The following is a 7,048-nucleotide window of genomic DNA, read 5'->3' as shown; positions in this document are numbered from 1 at the left end:
TTTTGTGTGGTGTGAGGGGATAAACAATATAAGCAAATGTGATTGTTTCAGCTGATTTACAGATTTCAAAGACCGTTTTTACAATCATATTTTCAATAGATCACCTTTTTTAAGTTACTGCCTAACATAACACAGACACCTGATAGATGAGGTGTTTCAGGCATGTTTTACTGCAAGGAGTGCCCAGGGCAGATCCACAAGAGACTCGAGAAATGATGTCTCTGCCCTGTTGCCCTCACGGGATGAAGAGCAGTGGGAGGACGGATGGACTTGTAAACGCTAGTTTAAGTCTTTGAAACTCTAATATTTGGGAAAATGTTAAGCTTACATGTCTTTTCTGATCTGCACAGAAGTAAAATAAACCTATAAACAATAATGTTGCCATGGATACAAGGTACCCAAGCAAAAACACTGGACTGGACTGTGTGCTGCAAACCAAGCCTTGCTTACATTTCAGATAACAGATGACCATAAACTGCCTGTTACATGTTAGCAGTCATGACTGCAATATGTACACTTCCATTCTGGATCCTGATTATCAAACATTATCAGATAGTTTTGTCATAATTGAAAGATAATGTGCAATAAAGTTGATGTAATCGGATTAGGTCAACAACCAGTTTGTGCTGTGATGTAGTTTTTTCCATCACCAACAGCAATAATTTACACTGATTCCTTATTCAAAAATACGCTTAAATCCAGTTCAACACTTTATTTGTTTTCCTGGTAAACTCACTCACATACACAAATATTTTTCTGCCACTTCTAACCATTCACTGTTCACTTCCTTGTCATTTTATGGAAGCAGCAGCTCCATGAGTGAGTGAACAGTGTGGTCTTTGTGCGCTCAGGACAAAGCTGGTGCTGTGAGTCAGCCATCAGGACCTTGAGGAAGGACACCTGAGCACCAAAACACCTCCATGCTACCTGTTAGACTGAGCTCATCGTTGCAGACTCACAAAACAGCGGGAGTTATCGGTGCCACTCTGACCTGTTTGCCTAGACTGTTAACACACCAGCAGCAAAAAGCTGTCATGCAGTGCTGCTCTATCAGAGGTGCATTACCAAGTAAACCTATTCTGCACCACCAACCCATAGGAGAGGAAAATATCCATGCCTCATATCTGAGGTCAGACAGCATGACAGAAATGATAATCAACACTTTGCTGCCAGTCTGAGTTTCTCTGTGGTCATTATGAGTCTTTTTGTGCCTTTGTGACTGCTTTTAGTCTCTTTTCTGTCATTTTGAGCCTTGTTGAAAGGATAACAGAATCCAGCAGATGACAAAATCCAGGAGGAACCATAGAAGCAGGAACACAGAACAACCAGAAACATTACGGGAAGTGTTAGCTAATGCACTGACAAAGAAATGGGAAAACTTAAGCTTTTTATTCACACGGGGCTACAAAAGAAAGTGATCGCAGCTGCAGGGAACAACAGAGATGCCGAAGAAAACCGAACACAAGGCACAAAAGACAACTGACAAAATAATACAGGAAGTGAAACGTGATAACTCAACACAGACACAAAAGAACCCAAAACAAAGGAGCTGGCATGGGACAAGGAAGTGAACCGTAAACAGCCAGAAACTGAGAACAGGACTAACCAGGAAAAATTCATAAAGATAAATATATCAAAAACTATGGCCAGGAATGGAGGAAAAGGAAAACATGGAGCTAAAGACAGAGTAATCTAAGAAGATACCAGAAGATAATCACATAAAATCAAACTAGAAAGTTCATAAATTCAAGACATGTGCTTGTTTTGGTTCCTTTAGCTTCATTTTGAGTCTCTTAGTTGCTGTTTTGAGACTCAACTTGTACTGAATTTATTCTTCTTTGTGGGTTTTTGTGCTTTTTTATGACTATTTTACGTCTCTTTGCTATCACTTTAGTCTGTCATTTTTTTTATGTCTTATTACTTTCACATTTCTTACATTTTTATCGTTGTTTGAGTTGTGTGCCTGGAAAATATTTCCCATACATAGTGGGACAGCACAAAGCGGGTGAATGTGCAACAAGTTGTCAGAAATACTCCCAGACCTTTTGTGCACCCAGGCTTTCACCAGGATTATCTGTGATAAAGCTAATCCTGCAGAAAGCCTGCAGCCACTGCAAAGCTGCAAAGCTGCATGTTGTTTGTGTCAAAGAAGTTTCTAAAAAGTCAAAATGATTTCTAAAGTTTCAGGCTTTTATCCTTTAACCCTATCTAATTTCACTGAACACTTGTCAGCTGTTAAATTAAGAAACTCCCAATAAAACAAACCCAAACAAAAAAATCGCACACCAGTTTTACTGTTGGTTTGTTTTTCGGTCCTTTGGGCCTCTAATCCAAAAACTGAACACACATTTTGCTGCTGGTTGGATATTAAACATTGAATACCTGCTAATGAAACCATCCCACACAGAGAAACTTTGCTGTAGTAAAATAACCCATGACTCATCTTTGCAGCACCTTGGGGAATTCCCAGAAAGCCCAGAGGAGTGCTGAGACTACACTTTGGGGCCATGTGAAACTTTTCCCAAATCAAAAATAGGAGTGAGGCTGTTCCCGAGGAAAAAAGCTGGTGGCGCTCTTGGAGAAAACCGACCCCTTGGCCTCCACTGCACTCACATGCCTGGCATGCTTCAGAGGTTCTCAAAGCTCCCTGATCATCTTAACCATGACTTTGCATTCCACAAATGAATCAAACTTTTGTTTGAGTTCACGTAAAAGCAACATTTTGTGTAATATTTATTAGTATTTGTTATCATGTCTGTATACTCCTGTGCACAGACTGCATTCAGTCAACAACACAGTTTAAAAGGCTTTTGTGTTTAGTTTTGTGGCAGCACGTGTAGTGATTAGCAACCTGTGTGGGTGTCCCCCTGTTTCACCCCACAGTCTAAAGACATGCACCTTAGCTTAAATGGTGATGCTAATACAGCCGTGGGTGTGGGTGTGTGTGGCTATCTGACTCTGTGCACTGGCCCTGTAATTGACTCGTGACTGGATCTATTTTCAGTTGTTTTCCATGTTTTGGTGATTGTGTCTCTTTGTTTGTTTTGTGTCATTAGTTTGTAATCTCTATTTTTATATATGTTGTCATTAAGTGATTGTTTTGTTTCTTTGTGGTTGCTTTGTGTCACTATGGTGAGTCTGATAGTTTTGGATCTCTCTGTGTATTATTTGTATTTCAACAGTTTGAGGGTTTTGCCTGTGTTTTTTATATCACTGTGGGAATTGTAAGTGTCTGTCATTATTTTGAGTTTGTGTTTGTTTGTGGTCATTTTGAGTCTTTTGTGATTGTTTTACCCTTTTTTGTCACCTTTTATGCCGCTGTGGCCATTGTAACTGTCGCTGTTACTTTTTTGTGTCTTGGTGTTTCATTTGTCTATTTTTGGTTGTTGTATATCACTGTGGTAATCATGTGTGTCACTGTCATCATTATAACTGAAAGACATCACTGTCTTTGTGATCATTTTCACCTCTTTGCTTATCTTTCTGCATTTCCTCGCCTCTGTCAGTGCGCCCCAGGGTGGCTGTGGCTACAATGTAGCTTGCCATCACCAGTGTGTGAATGTGTGTGTGACTGGGTGGATGACTGGATGTGTAAAGCGCTTTGGGGTCCTTAGGGACTAGTAAAGCGCTATACAAATACAGGCCATTTACCATTTTACCATTTTATTTTACAGTGGGAGCTGATCAGATGACCCCGTGTAATGTAAAAGGCATCTTACTATGTGCATTATGATGTGACTCCATTAATGAGTATCTTCTTTTATTTTGGGAGGATCACAAACTGTCGGGCACACTTCCTGATAACAAAACCTTTGTGGGATGGACTCTTTTTATGAAAACCATAAGCCATTATGATAAAACTGAACTATTGAGCCATTTAAACACTAGGTGTGTATACAGCTACCATTCAAAGACTAATTGTTACTCTGGTCTGTTTGCTCTTCTTTCAAATTAACATTGGCAGCCCTTAAACTGAGCTTGTCTTTATGTGGCTGAATAAATGTTTGAGTTTTCATGCAGCATGACGGTGGCTGAGGGAGCGCCTCTCCTCGGGATAAGTCACAGTGGGGACTTCTGCTGAGATAACATGCCCCACCACACACCTGGTATCTCATGCCAGGCTGAGCAGCTGCTGTGTTTCCACACACGTTACCATGGATGTGGACTGCAAACACTGAAGTCTGTGGGGACCTCAGACTCACACTACACACACACAGAGACATATCCTCCATGCATCAGGGAACTGGTCAAACAGTTAAACCACAGCCATGCGGAGAACAACGACATCAGAAGGTTTGTCTTCACGCGTGGAGACGTTTCACCGACCAAATCTGCTTTACTGTGGCTGTAAAGCTCTTTCAGGGCACTGAGCCATAATTCACCTAAATCTGGGTCACTGAAAATACTTTGTGGAGAAAGCATTTCAGCCTTTTAGTACAGTAACGAAAAAAAAGTGATGGCACAAAGCCAGCCTAAAGTCCTTCTTGTGCCCGGATGGCTGGCCCCGGTGTAAAAACTGGATTCAAAGATGTCTTGTTATATGTGTTAACAATTCCCATGAAACAGGGCCCAGATGCAGGAGGCAGGAGTAAAATCCAAAATCTTTTCCTTTACAGGCTAAGATCATAGATGGGAGTCAGTCAGTAAGGCCAATAATCCAAACAAGAGGCAGGCGAAGGGCAGTGTCCATGAACGGGTCACTTCCACGCATGAGAAAGTCTAACAGGAACTAAAAATGATCAACAAACAGGAAAATTTTAGAGAAGAATTGTACTGGAAAACACAAAAACAGTTTGAAAGCTTGATATTTACAGAGTGCTGCACAAGTGGAATAAATACTGGAATGACAAATGATCTAATGCTACAAAGGTGTGACACAAAAGGGCAGAGCACAGCACAAAGGCTGAATGAAGTGTTTGACAAACAGAGATTTCAAAATATTGCCCTGGAAAACAACCGAGGTGCTTAGTCTGTGTAGATTCTCAGTCATCCAGGCAATGGAAGTCTTAAGAGCTTGAGAAAAGAAAGCAACTGGACTTTGTTAAGCTTGTGAAGATGTTTTGCCTCTCATCCACAGTTCAGCTCAAAACAAAAGGTAGAGAGTCCCAGGTAGTCCCCTAGTGAGGGTTGTCCCCTTTGAAGGTTGTCCTGAGGGTCACCTTGCCCCAGATGAGCCAGTAGGTCACATGATAGGGTGGGGCAAAGTCCCACAGTGGTTTCACGCTTAACCCCCAGTGATGAAAATAACCCATCCCTTTTTTTCCACACCTTGGCTCATGCACTGAGTCATATGATCAGTAGTAGGTCAGCGACCCTCAGAACCACTGAGTCCAGGTGTTCTCTTTTTTCAAGCTCTTAAGACAACCGAGGCGCTCTGCTCCTGTCTTCAAGTAAAAGGATCATTTTACTTTATTCTTAAAGCATTTTGGTAAAATACAAATCAGTGTGTATCATCTCCACCTCATTCAGAATGAAAAATATACAATCAGTCTGAATCAAATACCAGACAAATAACCAACAGCTGTGGCATGGTATAATGCAACATGTAAGGCTACATTTCAGAAGACTACAGGTCCCAAAAAGTGTTTTACATCAAGAAAAATCTCATATTTATCCATTTAAACATAAAATAAAATCTATTTATCTACACATGAATCCCCTGCAGAAATTTTGGATACTGCATTGTTTTATGTCTTCCAGTATAGCCTAGCAATTAACAGACAGACAGCTTAATCCAGTGAATTAACTTTAATTAGGAATTGAGATCATTTTGTCTCATTTGTTTGTTTTGAGCAACTGAGGCAAAAGTTTTCAGGTTATTTTTAGGAGTTTCTTCTTACTCAAATTTCTGTTTTTAGCCTGAGGATCTCAACCCCCTGATCCCTGATCTTAAATTCCACTAAAACACAAGGCCAAGAGGAGAGGTAAAGTTTAATGGAAAATCTCCCCCTCCTTTGTTTGTTTAAATGGGCCCGCTCTTAATCCATAGAAGGAATGAGATAACTGTGTGCGGGTAAAGTGCACAGTGCAATGAAAAGAACACGTAACCCTCATCACAATGTCGCGGCTGAATAGAAACTGTCTGGCCTGATTGGCCACATGCTTTCTGGTCAATTAGTTCAGTGTGTTTACCTTTTCATGTTAAACTGGTGCACGGCACTAAAAGCCAGTAAAGATGAACCAATCTTACAGTGACTACTTCTACACCATATAATCTATTCTTACTGTTAGAAACAGCTGATTTGTTTTTTAAATAAAGGTAAGTATACCTGAAGTATCATAGCAAAAATACTCATCGCAGAAACAAGCTCCTCTGTGACTGATTATATTAATATATGTGACATTAATGTGTGTGCATGATTTCACCACTGTAGCTGTTGAAGACAGTAACTTTTACTAGTTTTATTTCAGTGCATGTCCATAATAATGTTCCACCACTAAGGATAAATATATATTAAAAATAATTATGTTAACATAAATAATTATGTTCTGCAGCATTCAGAAATTCACCAAGATAAGAACTCAGGGGGTTGGGAAGCGCACCTGTAACCGGAAGGTCGCCAGTTCGATCCCCAGCCTTTCTGTCCTGGCCTTTCTGTCCTGGTCGTTGTGTCCTTGGGCAAGACACTTTACCCTACCGCCTACTGGTGTTGGCCAGAGGGGCCGATGGCGCGATATGGCAGCCTCGTCTCTGTCAGTCTGCCCCAGGGCAGCTGTGGCTACAACCGTAGCTTGCCTCCACCAGTGTATGAATGTGAGCGTGAATGAATAATGGCATTGTAAAGCGCTTTGGGTGCCTTGAAAAGCGCTATATAAATCCAATCCATTATTATTATTATCCCAAAGGAAAACACTATATGTATTCACTATCCCTCCTCTGCTGATGTCCAGACCATCTCAGCCTCGCCGCTCTAACTTAGTCTCCAAACTGCTCAACCTGACCTGTCGATTGATGTATCCATGTCTAATCTTATCCATTCTGGTCACTCCCAATGAGCATCTTCAGCTCTGCTGCCCCCAGCTGTCGTTTGATCAGTGCCACATCCCC

Source organism: Oreochromis niloticus, linkage group LG8 (assembly GCF_001858045.2).
Source record: "Oreochromis niloticus isolate F11D_XX linkage group LG8, O_niloticus_UMD_NMBU, whole genome shotgun sequence".
Classification (NCBI taxonomy): domain Eukaryota; kingdom Metazoa; phylum Chordata; class Actinopteri; order Cichliformes; family Cichlidae; genus Oreochromis; species Oreochromis niloticus.
Note: the sequence above shows the minus strand (reverse complement) of the source record.